The sequence below is a fragment of the Schistocerca piceifrons genome, chromosome X (genome assembly GCF_021461385.2).
Source record: "Schistocerca piceifrons isolate TAMUIC-IGC-003096 chromosome X, iqSchPice1.1, whole genome shotgun sequence".
In the NCBI taxonomy this organism is placed as follows: Eukaryota; Metazoa; Arthropoda; class Insecta; order Orthoptera; family Acrididae; genus Schistocerca; species Schistocerca piceifrons.
Genome location: NC_060149.1, coordinates 23160348 through 23175174, shown reverse-complemented (window position 1 = coordinate 23175174; position 14827 = coordinate 23160348).

The following is a 14827-nucleotide window of genomic DNA, read 5'->3' as shown; positions in this document are numbered from 1 at the left end:
GGAGTGCAACGTGGGATGGTGCCCGTTGTTTACATCGCAGGAGGTGGCACCGTAGCCTACCTGCGGTTGGAGTTTGGGTTAGAACACGGTGACTGGCATTTGCGAGCTTGCTCCCCGAATCTCGCGTGGAAGAAACAGTAAGGCTGGGCGGGCCTGTGCTCCTGTGGGTAGTTACTAGGTGACAGAGTATGTGCCCCAGAGTCTTCCACAGAGGCCGATGCACTGTCATTGCGGGGAGTTGAAGGTGCAGGCAGGGCGGCTAGTTTAACAAACTTGTTATTAGCAGCACCGGACAAGGGCGTGTCATCAGAAAGCGTCTTAGTGCGGTCACATCCAGAATGCAGTGCACGGAGCTCACGTTGCCTGGCGGAGTATGCTCTGTCGGCGGCGCGTAAACGTTCATTTACTGGCCTATCTTCATACGCAGAGATTGCAGTCTGGACAGGCAAAGGCAGCTTTTCAGTCCAGATTTCTGCGAGTGTGTCATCAGGCATAACTTGCTCATCGACAAGAAGACGGATGCACCGCCACAGCTGGGACGGAGACCTGTCGCCGAGACGCTCTTCGTAGATGAGCTGTCGCGACTTTTCTCTCCTGGTTTTAGAGACGCGCTCCAGTATCGTCTGTTTCACCACAGCATACTTCCCTGCTAGGGGGGGGGGAGGGTGCTTTGACCAGATCGTAAATTAAATCTACGTGGTCATGAAGATGGTTCATGAGGCAGGCGAAGCATGCGTCGTCGTCCAAAGCACAGACATTGAATGTTTGCTCAACCAGGTTAAACCATAACTCCGGGTGAGCGGGTTTGAAGTCTGGTAATTTTGGCAGATTCGGCACTGCAGTCACTGCAGAGGTGCGCCTATTACTTCGGACGGAAGTAGAGCATGCAGAAGATAGCGAGTCCGAATTATTGGCGTCCCGTAATGCGGGAATCGCGTAACTCACTTGACGCCGGGGGGGGTGGCTGAGAAGCGACGGACGCTCGAACGGTGTGAGGATCGTAGTCAAAATGTTCATTCTCATTGATGTGGTAGCTCGGAGAGAAGCCACAAGTGCTTAAATACGCCAGTGAATGTCCGTTATGCGCACAGTATTCACTCGACCGCGAGTGGTGGGGCTGGTTGTAGATGTCGGAGTAATTACTATCCAGTACAGAATTGTTGACTTGATTAGAAGATAAAAGTCCGGAGGCTAACTGCCGTTATCGTCCAACATCCTACCCAAAGCCCTCTCCTCAAAGATAGCACACTTACGCACAGAACAAATATCAATATTTATGGCACTCTATGCCACATAATGAATTTCATTAGTGAATATATGTAGTCTGATGGTGTAGTTAAAATATCTAATTCCTTGAAAAGTTGACTACATGACGTCCTTGGGTGAACACCACAAATTATTCTCGCTGCTCTCTTTCATGCAATCAGTACTTTATGTCTAAGTGGTATGTTGCTCCAGAAAACTATTCCATAAGACATTATTGAGTGGAAATGTGCAAAGTACGTTAGGAGACTGATCTGTTATAAGCAAGACTAGCAATTATACGAAGAGCGAAAGAAGCTGAACTTAGTTGTTTGAGAAGCTCAGTAATATGCTTCTTCCATTTCAAGTTGTCATCAATGTGAAAACCCAAAAATTGGAGAAATCTATCCTGTTAACTGAGCCCTGTTCATATGCTACATCAATTCTCGATATGACTCTATTCAGTGTACAGCACTGGATATAGTGAGTTTTTTCAAAATTAAGAGAGAGTCTACTTTCTGAGAACCACTTAATAATTCTTTGTAAGACGTCCTTAACAATATCTTCAGGTGCTTTTTCTGGAATGGGATTTATTATAAACACTCGTGCCATCTGCAAAAAGTACTAGTTTCGCTTGCTGAATGTTGAGTAGGAGGTCATTCACATGAATAAGGAACAGCAGAGGACATAAAATTGAACCCTGTGGGACCCCCTTTGTGATAACTCCCCATTCACTAGAATTTTGTACCCACACAACATTATTTGTGCTACTCAACACAACTTTTTGCTTTCTGTTCATTAAGTATGGTTCAAACCAGCTGCCTTCAATTCCAAATACCTGAGTGTTCTAAGTGTGTGAGATGATCCACACAGTCAAATGCCTTGGAGAGATCACAGAAAATACCAACTGCCATAATTTGTTATTTAGGGCTTGTACTATTTGTTGGGTAAATGTGTAGATAGCATTCTCAGTCAAGTAACCCTTCTGGAATTCAACTGTGACATGCTGAGTAAATTATTTTCACTTAAATGTGAGACTGCTCTTGAATACATAACTTTCTCGAATATTTTAGAAAATGAAGTCAGCAATGAGATTGGTCTATAATTATTTAAGTCACTCTTGTCACGTTTCTTATGAAGAGGTTCGACAATTGTGTATTTCAATGTCTGGAAAAATTCCTTGTGCCAGTGATGCATTACATACATCACTAAGGACTCCGCTTATTAAATTGAAGAACACTTCAAAATTCTGTTAGAGACTACATCACACCACATGAGCTCTTGTTTTTCGGTATATTTAGAATTCCCTTAATTTGAGTGGGTGATGTTGGTGCTATTTCTAAAGGCCTAAAGTCCTGGGGAAGACATTTTTAACATATTTTTTTGCTTCTTCAGCTGAACCCTTTAACCATATTTTTGCTGCTACATTCAGAGAGTGACTGTTAAAAATATTTGCAACTTGTGAATTATTACTCACAACATCATCATTTAGCTTTATTGCTATGGTATGCTGTGCACTGTCAGGCCGCTCCGTCTTTCACTTGACAATATTCCATATAGTTTTAATCTTGTTATCCGCATTATTAATTTCTGTCAGAACACATAAGCGTCTTGACTTCTTAATGACTTTCCTTAAAATATTACAGTATCTTTTGTAGTAAGCAAGTAATGCCGGATCCCTCTTCCTCTTACACGATATCTTAATTCCATTAATAATCCATGGCTTACTTGACTTTGTAATGGCTTTTTAACATCAGTCACTTCATTTGACGAACTGGCAAACAAACTTGCTATCAAATGTACAGGTCTGCTTTAGAAGTCATTTAACAACTGAAAGTGCTATATTTTCTTTTCTATGTCAGGTACTGGATTGATAAACAGAAGGTTTTGAACACTAACAATATCAGCTTATCCCCAAGAATTAGGAGCCTTCACTTAGTTAATACTCGTTCAAAATCAAAACCTGCATTTGGATCGGACTTCCTTAACTTTAGTGCAGAAAGGTGTGCGGTATACTGCTACATCCATTTTCAATAAGCTGCCACAAGAATTCAAAAATCTTGGCGGTAATCCACGTGCTTTCAAATCAAAACTGAAGAGTTTCCTCATGGGTCACTACCATTCTATTGAGTTCCTTGAAAAATTAAGCTGATTCTTATGTTATATTGTTGACTGTGTTTACTGAAACTTATGGTTCGACTTTTTTTGGGTTCATAAACATGTTATTTTTAAACGTTACTGCTTTTATGTTGTATTGTCATGTCCTGACACGTTCCATGACCTTGGAGATTAGATCCTCAATTTGGTCTTATGGAACTTGACGTGTAAGTAAATAAATAAATAAAATATGGTGCTGTAATTTTTGTATTGTAGCTTACACCTAAATAGTGGATAATCCAGTGTTGTTTTGTTACTTTTAGTCTAAAGTTTATATTTTGTTTAAAAAATCTAAGATTAAAGCAGATTTGTACATCAGATTTTTTCATCAAATTACACATATTATCAAAATTACAGGTGTGTATTTTTGAATACTGCTGGATGTAAAATTTTGTAAAATAGCAATTTTTGGGGAAAATATTTATCTGATGATGCTCAGACACAGAATGTCTTACTTCTACATACTCCTAAGCCATTATACTCACAAATTACATAATTACAGCAATATCAAAATTTATTGTTATACATGGCATAACTCTGTCAGCCACAAGAACATGCTTGATCTTGGATCTGGATGGAAGAGCAGAGCAACTCATTACTGTTGTTATTTAACTAAGGCACTTGCTTGTCAACACTACTACGTCATGCAGTTGCTGTGAGATATCTTCAGGCATGTGGTAAGAAGTCCACTCAATTATTATCTTGTGGATACAGCCCTGTCTATAGTGTTTTAGAAATTCCCACATGCATACAAGTTTTTCCAGCACATTAGTAGTTTAGGTGGCATTTAAGGTATTTTATAGTTTCAAGTATTAATTTCCGTAGTAATTGGTTGATGTCGCTGTCACTGTCTTCCTCCTATATAAGTAGTATTAGGTCATCAGATGGTGGATATTCTTGCCTCTGTGTTTTTTAAATCTGGTAGAATACATCTCACTGTTAATCTTTAACCTCTTTTTATTTGTGTTGAACCCCCTGTCAGTTTCCTCAGTCTCCTAATTAATTATGACCCCTGTAAGTAGGGTTGAAGTCTATTGCCAAGATATCAAATAAGTCCATTGCTGCTTATTAATTTATGCATAAATAATTTATCTCATATTTTCCAAACCAATAGCTCAGTTCTGGAAATCAATACTAGAAATAAGCATATTGTTTATAAATAATTAAAGTCACTAGCTATGGTCCAAAAAGACATCAATTTTTCAGGATCAGACATTTTCTAAGTTGCCACTAGCTGTAAGAAAACTTGACTACTAATAAAGTTGAGTTTAAGAGGAGCCAAGTGATTTATGTAAAGACAATTCCTTCTACTCCATTCATGAATTTATTAGTAGAAGTGATTTATGTATATATATATTATTAAGAATATCAAATAATTTGAGTGTTATATAAAACCTGTGGATATCTTCAGTGCAGCAATGTGATCAGTGTAAATAAGTGCAGTAGCCTGATTTTCTGTTTGATGCTGTGTGGCTGCAATGACCTAAGGATTTTCATATGCAGCTCAGAGTATTGTATGTTTACATGTTTTGACAAGTTTGTTATTACTTCTTTAATGAAAATATGTTTAAGATTAGCTGACTCATTCCACATTCATCAGGGCCATTTAACCTGAGATCTGTGAGAGAAATTTTTCTTGTAAATTTATATTTTTTCTTCCACTTAGTACTTAATATGTCACCATTTAAAACATCTTTTTGAGCCTACCTACTTCAGAAGAGTGATTGCTGTATAACTCAGTATCTAGGACACTAAAACCTAAATGTGTACATTATTAATGTAAAAACATATGTTAATAGCAGAGAGGTTGTAAAGATATTTCATGGTGTGAAATAGTTGCATCAATTGTAAATGAGCTGGTAGATCAGCTGCGTGTTTACTACTTTCTGCTATGATGAAAATGTTAAGGTTTAAGTGTACGTGATTGCTTTTGAATGTTTAGAATGTCATAAAAATCTGATGTATCGAATATCATAACGTACTTGCTGTACAAAAATGATGAGGAGGACTGGTAAAGAATACAATACAAAACAACACAATATGTACCAGTGAAAAATGTTTCTTATGGAAGTATTGCTCAACACAGTTCAATCCAAACATCTTCATCATTCCCTTTCTTCCATCTGGCACCATTTTCATTGTAGTGCCTTCCAGTCTTTTGCTTCCTCTTTCTACATGTACTTCATCGTTTAGCATCCCCCATATTGCCTTTTCTCTTCCCTTTACTCTTATTCTCCTATTCTTTTCTGCCCTCCCCCCCCCTCCCACCATCCCCCACCGCCGTCTGTCACACAGATGTGCCCCAAAACATTGTCATAACTTTACACTTTCACTGCCATGTGCATTATATATAACGCACATCAGTATTTCCGTTTTTGCTGAGTGCATCATATTCAATCACACGAGGTGCCATATTTGCTTGTGATGCATATATGAGCACAGCTGTGTTGAAAGCAAATGGGCACCACACTCTGCTGGCCATTGCCAAAAGTTCTGTGATATCAGTTCTGTAGTGGCAGCACTGGATGACTGGCAGTTGTTACCTTATTATGGTATAGTGTTGGTACATGTTCCTTGCTGGTACTGGCCATATATATACATTTTGTTCATATGTGGCATTGTGTAGTGCTTGTTTTCATTAAGACTTTGTGGCTGTTTGATGAAAAGAATTTAAACAGTTTTTTTCTGGTAATTGAGGAGTAGACAATGCGCTTTTGGGCGATGTACTTACAAATATTTATGTCATTGATATTTACAATTTTTTGTATATAACTAAATGTATGATTTCACAGTAAAGGAAACAAATTGTTATGATGTTGTTAGTGGAATAACTGCAGAGATAGTATTACTGTTATCAAGATTGACTTTATGGAGTGATATAAGCATTGATGATTTGAGAAAATGTATCTGAATTTTGCTGTGGATGGGGCTTGATCATAAGCCAAGAATGAAGAATTATTTTAGCAAAATCCACTTTACGAGAACCAGGTGTCTTCTACTATGTCCTGAAATATGTTTGATTTACTGCTATGTTGCATATATTTTTGTGACAATGAAAACATAGATGAACGTGACAAGGTGTTCAAAATTAGGAAGCTTATGATTCATCTGAACACAAAATTCCAGGAAATTTTGAACACAAAATTCCAGGAAGCTTTCACTGCAGGTAAAGCTGTTTGTATCGATGAAACAATGGTTCCGTTTTGTGTAAGGTTATGCTTTTGTCAGCATTTTTTTGGAAAATGTTTTAAATATGGAGTGGAATTACACAGAATTTGTGCTGTAGGTTGATATAGTTGGAATGTTAAAGTGTGTTGTGGAAAGAAGTTAATGCTATAGATCTAAAAACAACAACTGTTTTGGAGTTAATGAAACACATTTGAATTCTGGAAGGACACTCTTTATAGATAACTTCTATGCTTCTATGAACTTGGCACACATTCTTCTAGAAAAGCAAACTCATCTGGTGGGAACACTCCTCAAAAAAGGATACGGTATCCAAAACCTATTATCCCAAAAAACTCTTGAAGAACAGTGAAATGGCAGTTGTGGGAAACAATGAAAAAGTGGTTGGCAGAAAGTGACATGACAAGAGGGACATCATTTTTTGACAATGAAGCAAAGAGCTTGTGGCAGTGAAAACAAAGAGAGGTGAAGTGAAACACCTAATGCAACTGTGGATTACAATGCAGCCTAACCTGTCATTGATCTTTCAGATCAAACGAATACTTATGGCTTCTGCTTGAAGAAGTCAGTGAACTGATACCACAAAGTGGCCTTTGAATTACTGTTCAGTACTACTATTGTAAATGCTCATACTGTGTATGTACAAGTTACAAAACAAAAAATGGGTATCACTGCTTTCTGTGAGGCTCGTGCAAATGTATTCACGATTGATGATGTTCAGGAGACACCAATGAATGGGAATCACGAACTGGTTGCAACTGCAGTGAGATGACATTGTAACAGCTGTTACCAGAAACTGTCCAAAGCAGGCAGATGAAAACATGCTATCAAACATGTTACTCAAATGCAAATCTGTCCTCAGAGCTTCATGTGCAAGGACTGTTTTTTGCAGTGCACCAACATGAAGGAATGTAAGTTCTTTATTAGTTTGTAATTGAAGGAATTTTATAACAGGTAGTTGGAGTTTTTATATGCCTATACTAATGTCTTCCTCAGATACATCAGTGTGGATCAAAAGTGATGCATTTGGCCATATGAAGCTTCTAGTTGGATCTTAAGTTTAAAATGAGGCATGTGCATCATGTTTGTCTGGTTGAAACTGATTTTTTACAATTTAATGTATTGTCAGATATACTAGCTTCAATTTTTTAAAATAATATGAAGCAAAAAGTCACGACCAAAATGAAAAATTTACCACATTTGCTGCTGACTTGCAAAGTTGCTTTTCCACTCAGTTCTGAAGGGGTTTCTACCTGTACAGAATATCTATGTTGCTGAAACCTGCCATTCCATGCATACATAACAGACTTTTTGCAATGTCACCATTACTAGAGTACATTATCATCATCCTAGCATTGAAACAAGACTGTACAGCTGTGAACATGGACCTGCATGGATGTATGGCCATAAGAGTTAGCAACCTAGTTTGAACATGCAACCAATTGTCTTTCAGAGTTTCCTTCACCTGCGGTGAAATATTGCTCTCTTCATGGTTTTGTAGAAGCTTGCTGGTGTCACTCTCAAAAATATATTTTCATACAATAATGAACCTTTCCTACAACATTAAACTTTGGATAGGGGTCATTCAATGTTAAATCATCAGAGGTGCCAATCTTACTTTCTTCTGTTTTTTATAAAATTTGGTGTGTGTATTGGACATTATTGTGGAATGAAAAGTGCCAAATTAAAGAACAGTAGCTGAAGTATTACAAGTAGCTGCCCAGAATTCTGAAAATTTGCAAAGCATTTGACAAATGTTACAGAAAAAAATGAGTGTAATTCATTTCCAGGAGTGGTAGAACTGTTTAAGTGGTAATTTTGGAAAGGTCTTGGAACATGCTTTCAAATGATATGCACTGTGGCCATTTTCAAGCAATGTAGAGAAGTAAGGTCAGTGACCTTTACCTTTGACCAGTAATCTCTCAAAACATGTCACCTTCAAAATTGATGAAAAATATGTTTGCATCTTCATGTTACACTATACAACATAATACAAAATCAAGTTGGTTTAACATTTGAATTAAGAGATGTAAATTAATATCTACAGCTATGTGATGCAATTAAACAATACAAATTGTATGCAGACTATAATAACATGACATAAAGTACTGAAAAATATTTTAACTGTTTAAAGTGTGGTGCGTTCGAAATTCGACAGTAAGGTAGTTACATGAACAGTGCAATGGGCAGCGTTTGTAGTATGCAAGTTAACAGACTATGACCTCTGAACTTCAGTGATGCAAAACATGATCTAATCATCCCAGACACATGTGTGGAAGGCATGGTGGAGGGGTTCAGATTTACAAAAAGAAACACAATCATCAGGACATACCACACCACTATTTGTGCACCTTTTGTTAAAAGAACATATGTTTGATCTGTTACTATTCTCACATCAGCCTATGTTAAAATGTCCATCTTGTCCACAGTAATGATATCAGGCTTCTCAGACTGTATACATGAAAGTGAAGGGTTTTGAGGATGTAGGAAGCTAACTGTAACCTCACTGATATCTTCATTAACATTCAGACACATGAAATCCACCATGCATGGAATGAATTGTGTGATATCTCCAGGGTGTGTGTGTGCCTGGGTCCTTGTTAGTTTCATTTCTGGTGTCTGGTGAACTGGACAAAACTTTCTTATGGGAGTTATTGTAGCCACTAGGAATAACAAAGTGTAACTCCTGAGGGCCTGCAATTGTGCAAATCTGGCAAAACCACTCTGGAAGGAGAGATCCTTCTTCACACCAACTTTTAGTTTTATAATGAAAGCAACACAATATATTATTGGGCCCCACCCACACACTGATCTGATTATTTGTCTGATTTTGTTTTATTATTGTCAGTCCAATTGATGTCCATTACATTTTTAGCTTTCTTACCTTTACTATTATGGATCTCGCAACTAGAGAGCATTCTTTACTCTGTCTTTGCCCTTAATCAGATAGGCAAGGGTCAGAGGCATGTGGAGTTTCTCTCACCACAGAAGAGCTCTTGGAGATCCCATGCCTGCTCTGACGTACATACTGCTCTGAAAAATTCTCCTTAAATTATTTCTCTGCTATTGCATCAATATTTATTTCGGTACTTAAGTTTTACCACTCCTACATACTTTCATAATTTGATCAAATTTCTGGCAGATGTCTCCAACTCCAGATGAACTACTCCTTGGCCGAGGCAATTGTGACCTCACTGTTTGGTCTCTTAACCAAGCAACCAAATCAGTTGTGTTCTTTGAACACCATTGAAAAACTTGTGTAGGTGTCATTACCTGAGAGTTGTAGATGCACTATAGATTGACAAGTTTCTTGATGGCATCAGTGATAACATCACTTGCTTCTTTCCCATGTGATGTGACAGAGAAATGCCACTCTGCATCGACATTGAAATAACTCTGGTGAAAGTGACGTTTCCATAATTTTTCCACATTTTACACTGGGCTGCCTCACCACCTGAGAAGTAGTACATGTACTTAGGTGTTATTTGGAAATGGGATGTTGTGAAGTTAACTGAATGGCTTTGGAAAAGATGAACACGTGCAGTATCATTTTTAAGGCATTGGGATATGGATAACAAATTAAATGTGATTTGTTAAAAATTTTTAACGGTTGCAATCTCAATAAAATACAATTGCTTATTGATGTTTACTGGTTTCTGGTGACTAGCAACCATTCTCAGATCCTCCATACTAAAGAACCTGAACTTAAATACAATGTTGGCAGCAACACCATCTTAGTTGGTGTAACAAGTTGGTGTTAAAAGGTTGGTCACAGCATAAAAATGTATAAAAACAGGAAAAATGTTCTGAACATTTCTCTGGGATTTCACCTGAAGTTTTGTTGTAGCCCATCTTTTGCCCGAAGGTGTATTGTGGTGATCATCATTCTGAAGTGTGGATTGATGCAGCTCTCCATATCAGTCTATCTTGCATGAGCATCTTCATCTCTGCATAACTACTGCAACCCACATCCGTTTCAATCTGCTTATTGTATTCATGTCTTGCTCTCCTTCCACAGCTTTTACCCCTGGCATTACCTTCCATTAGCACAATGGCAATTCCTTGATGCTTCAGGATGTGTGCTATCAACTGATGCCTTCTTTTTGTCAAGTTGTGCCATAAATTTCTTTATTCCCTAATTTGAAACATTGCCTCCTGTTTAATCTACCCACCTAATCTTCAGCATTCTTCTGTAGCATCACACCTCAACAGCATTTTGCTTGCACTGTTTGTGTCCACATTTCATTTCTTTACAAGGCTACATTCCAGTAAAACACCTTCAAAAAAGATATTGTAACATTTAAATTTATATTAGATGTCAAAAAATTCCTCTTTAACAGAAATTATTTTCTTGCTGTAGCTAGTCTACATTTTCAGCCTTCATCAGATATTTTGTAGTGCAAATAACAAAACTCACTATTAGTCTCATTTCCAGCTCTATTTCCTTCATCACCTGATTTTATTCAGCTGCATTGCAATGTTTGTTTTACTTTGGTTGTCTTATGATGCATTTATTTGAAACTGTTCCAGGCATTTTCATCTTCAGAAGTTACTCTCGGACCTAGCGTATTGAGTATAGAGAAGACGGAGGATGAGGAGGCAGTGAGTGAGACTGACTTGGAGGTGAGTCATGCTCCCTGTGGCCTGTCTACAATTGATGTGTTGCTGACAGCCATATAAACTGAGGTGGTAAAAAGTCGTGGGATACCAATAAACACAAATACAGATTGCAATAGGATTGTGTACACGAAGTATAAAAGGGTAGTACATTGGTGGAGTTGTCATTTGTACTCAGATGATTCATGTGAAAAGGCTTGTGCAGTAGCCACCAGAAAGATCGCGGGAGGCGCACATCGGCACGGCGCATCACGGTCGGTAGTTGCCGCAAGTAGAGGCCCGTCCACCAGAGTGCACGCGAGAATTCGGCCGTGACCTCTGCCGGCGGAACAACAACAACAACAACAACAACAACAACAACTAAGACGGCACGGGCTGTGTCCAGTCAGTTCACATCGGGCATGCCTAGGAGACACATCCCGTTCCATGCTATGTGAAGTGCGATGGAAAACATGAACCGTGTTACTACACAATTGGCGACGAGTAGGGTCGTTCTTTCGCGTGTTGTGTCGTTGTTCCGATTTCGCAGCTTATCCACGGCATGGAGGAGTTAGTGCGGGTTTTGGTCGAGCAGCAGAGGGAGCTCATGGCCACCACGAAACAAGTGCTTCCGGCGTTGCTCTCCACGCAGTGTGCTCCAGCGCTGTTCCCTCCTCTCTTTCCTCCGTATGACCAGACGGCGGAGGATTGGGACGCGTATGAACATCGCCGTCGGCAGCATTTCGTGGTGGTTCAGGGCGGCACAGCCGCGTCCACTGCGTCCGGGGTGGACGACGTGCGAGTGGTACAATCCGGCCGTTATGGCCGCTCCCGCACGGCGTGTAAACAGAGTTCTGGCCACCGGCCCCTGTTACCGTCCTGTGCGTCGTGCAATATACATCACGATCGGTCAGCGGGCCCCCAGCGTTGGGCCGTTTGTCGCAAATGAAATAAAAAAAAAAGGACACATTGCTAAAGTTTGCCGCTCAGCCTCAAAAGAATCGAAGGAAGCAGGTACAGAGGACGTGGACGTTAACATTCAGGAAGTTTAATCGAGCCAGGCTCCCGACGCATCGGCACACAAACTCTTTATCGAGGTGTCGGTTCGGTCGTACCGATTACAACTACAAGTAGATACGGGCGCGGCAGTTTCTTTGTTGAATGCACAAACTTACTCCGACCTCGGGTCACCCCCGTTGGCGCCAGTTTACTGGCGTCTACACGGTTATGGTAAACAGTTCCTTCCCATACTGGGTCAATTCACTACCGACGTGACTTACAAATCAGTCACTCGGCCTATTACTTTTATTGTGGTCAGTGATGCGAGCTCCGCTAACCTTTTTGACTTGGATGCCTTTCAAGCTTTCGGTTTTTCTATCGCTGACACCGTACAGTTAGTCTCCGAAGACGTTCCTTATCGATCATTGGGATCTTTGATCTCTGACTTTCCGGATATCTTTGAGGAGGGCCTGGGGTGTGTTTCAGACTTTGAAGCTCACTTAATGTTGAAGGCGTCGCCTCGCCTGCGTTTTCTATGTGCGAGGCAGATCCCCTTGGCTCTCCGCTCTCATGTAAAAGAAGAGCTAGACCGGCTGACAGCCCTAGGGGTCGTTCTTTCCATTCCTGCTAGTGAGTGGGCTTCGCCCCTCGTTATTGTCAGGAAACCCTCGGGAAAATTACGTCTTTGTGCCGATTTCAAGGCCACCATTAATTCCCAATTGGTGGTGGACACCTATCCTTTGCCTCATGCTGATGAATTGTTGTCTGCCGTGGCGGGAGGCCAATATTTCTCGAAAATCGATCTTTCGGAGGCTTATCATCAGATACCACTTGATGAGGATTCCAAACGGCTGGCAGTCGTCAACACCCCGTTTGGCCTTTACCAATACCAGCGGTTGGCCTTCAGAATATTCAGTGCCCTGGCGATATTTCAGCGTTATGTTGAGCACATCATGTCTACAATCCTTCATTGCATTAATTACCTGGCCGACATAATTGTCACAGGCTTCAGCGCGAAGGAACACTTGCACAACCTTCGCACTCTCTTTCTCAAATTCAGGTCCGTAGGTTTGCGTTGCAACCTGCATAAGTCAAACTTCTTCCAACCGTCTATTGAGTATGTGGGCTACACCATCTCTCGGCACAGCGTCCAGCCACTAGGAAGTTTGGTCCGAGGTATCGCCGACTTTCCACTGTCCGCTTCACTGAAGGAGTTAAGAGTTTTTTTAGGCAAGATTGCCTAATACCACTGCTTCATTCCCAGGGCTTCCACCATAGCCTGCCTCCTGTACTGCCTTCTGCACAAGGGTGTTCCTTTTGATTGGTCGCCTGCATGCGAGCGAGCGTTCACCTTGTTGAAGGGCCTCGCCATGTAAGCGCCTTGTTTGGCTAATTTTGACCCCAATAAGCCATTGGTCCTGACTACAGAGGCTTCGCATTGTGGGGTGGGGGCGGTCCTGGCCCATCGCGACGCGGATGGCTCCGAGCAGTCACTGGTGTTTTCGTCTAAAGCTCTTACTCCCGCGCAGACCCATTACTCCCAGGTGGAAGAAGAGGCTTTCGCCATTGTCTACGCTGTTTCCAAGTTTCACTCTTTCTTGTATGGCATGAAGTTTGTTAATCACTGACCATAAGCCATTAATATCGTTATTTGGCCCCACCTCTCAGATTCTGGATAGGACGGCCCACAGACTGCAGCTCTGGGCCTTGTTCCTCTCTAAGTACCATTATGACATTCATTTTTGCCCTACCGGACAGCATGCCAATGCAGACGCTCTTTCCTGTCTTCAAGTGGGCCCGGATCCTAAGGCCGATTGGGAGGAGATTATGTGTTTCCATTTAGATGCGGTGTCCCGCCAAGCGGTTGATGGCTTCCCAATCACTAGTTCTAGAGTCGCCAGGTAAACGGCAGCTGATCCGGTTCTACAGCAAGTAGTTCCTCATTCAGCAGGGGTGGTTGTCCCGACCTCCAGGCCGGGCCTCGGACCCTCCTTGTAATTATTTTGTTCTATGAGACCGCCTCCCAGTCTTGGAAGGAGTTCTCCTTCTGGCTACCGATGATACAGCTCCTCAAGTGGTTGTTCCTGCAAGTTTGCGAAGGGAGGTCCTCACGTTATTACATGAAGGGCACTGGAGTGATTCCTGTACTAAAACTTTGGCTCGCAGACATGTATACTGGCCCGGTATTGACAGAGGAATTGAGCCACTGGTGGCTGCCTGTTCCCAGTGTGCGAGCCGACAGGCGTCTTCCAGGTCAGCGTTCTTCTCATGGCTGCCTGCAACCCAGGCATGGGAACGTGTTCACATAGATTTTGTGGGCCCGTTTCTCAATGGCTTTTGGCTCGTTGTCATTGATGGTTATTCTCAATTCCCATATGTGGTTCGCTGCCCCTCAACCACTTCAGAAGTTGGAATCCAGGCACTCGCAAAAATCTTTTCTGTGGGAGGTCTGCCAGTCACCCTGGTATAGGACAATGGACCTCAGTTTCTTTCGCAGACCTTCCAGGGTTTTTGTAGGCACTTCGGTATACGGCACATTTGCTCTCCCCCCTTTCATCCAAAATCGAATGAGGAACCAGAGCGTACGGTGCGCACATTTAAGACGCAGATGAAAAAGTATGTGCACGGATTTCCTGCAGAGGAGGCG